We start from the raw sequence: 1,526 nt of genomic DNA, 5'->3' as shown, positions 1-1,526 counted from the left end.
AAAAAGTGGATGGTATTTTGATGGGGATTGCATTGAATGTGTAGATTGCTCTAGGTAGCATTGACATCTTCACAATGTTGATTCTCCCAATCCATGAGCATGGAACGTTTTTCCATTTCTTTGTGTCTTCTTCAATTTCTTTCATGAGTATTTTATAGTTTTCTGAGTACAGATCCTTTGCCTCTTTGGTTAGATTTATTCCTAGGTATCTAATGGTTTTGGGTGCAATTGTAAATGGGATAGACTCCTTGATTTGTCTCTCTTCTGTCTTGTTGTTGGTGTATAGGAATGCCACTGATTTCTGTGCATTGATTTTATATCCTGCCACTTGACTGAATTCCTGTATGAGTTCTAGCAGTTTTGGGGTGGAGTCTTTTGGATTTTCCACATAAAGTATCTTATCTTCTGCAAAGAGTGAGAGTTTGACTTCCTCCTTGCCGATTTGGATGCCTTTGATTTTTTTTGTTGTCTGATTGCTGTGGCTGGGACTTCTAATACTATGTTGAATAGCAGTGGTGATAGTGGACAGACCTGCAGTGTTCCTGACGTTAGGGGGAAAGCTCTCAGCTTTTCCCCATTGAGAATGATAATCGCTGTAGGTTTTTCATAGATGGCTTTTATGATATTGAGGTATGTACCCTCTATCCCTATACTCTGAAGACTTTTGATCAAGAAAGGATGCTGGACTTTGTCAAATGCTTTTTCTGCATCTATTGAGAGGATCATATGATTCTTGTTCTTTCTTTTGTTAATGTATTGTATCACGTTGATTGATTTGCAGATGTTGAACCAACCTTGCAGCCCAGGGATAAATCCCACTTGGTCGTGGTGAATAATCCTTTTAATGTACCTTTGGTTCCTATTGGCTAGTATTTTGGTGAGAAATTTTGCATCCATGTTAATCAAGGATATTGGTCTGTAATTCTCCTTTTGGCTGGGGTCTTTGTCTGGTTTTGGGACCAAGGTAATGGTGGCCTCATAAAAGGAGTTTGGAAGTTTTCCTTCCATTTCTATTTTTTGGAACAGTTTCAGGAGAATAGGGATTAATTCTTCTTTAAATATTTGGTAGAATTCCCCTGGGATGCATTCTGGCCCTGGGCTTTTGTTCCTTGGGAGATTTTAGATGACTGCTTCAATTTCCTTAGAGGTTATAGGTCTGTTCAGGTTTTCTGTTTCCTCCTGGTTCAATTTTGGTAGTTGATACATCTCTAGTAATGTATCCATTTCTTCCAGGTTATCTAATTTGTTGGCATAGAGTTGCTCATAATATGTTCTTACAATTGTTTGTATTGCTTTGGTGTTGTTTGTGATCTCTCCTCCTTCATTCATGATTTTGTTGATTTGGGTCATTTCTCTTTTCTTTTTGATAAGTCTGGCCAGGGGTTTATCAATCTTGTTAATTCTTTCAAAGAACCAGCTCCTAGTTTCGTTGATCTGTTCTACTGTTCTTTTGGTTTCTAATTCATTGATTTCTGCTCTGATCTTTATTATTTCTCTTCTCCTGCTGGGTTTAGGCTTTATTTGCT

The sequence above is a fragment of the Callorhinus ursinus genome, unplaced genomic scaffold (genome assembly GCF_003265705.2).
Source record: "Callorhinus ursinus isolate GAN/ISIS: 27379988/994484 unplaced genomic scaffold, GSC_fseal_2.0 scaffold54, whole genome shotgun sequence".
Taxonomy (NCBI): Eukaryota; Metazoa; Chordata; class Mammalia; order Carnivora; family Otariidae; genus Callorhinus; species Callorhinus ursinus.
This window is presented reverse-complemented; position numbering follows the sequence as displayed.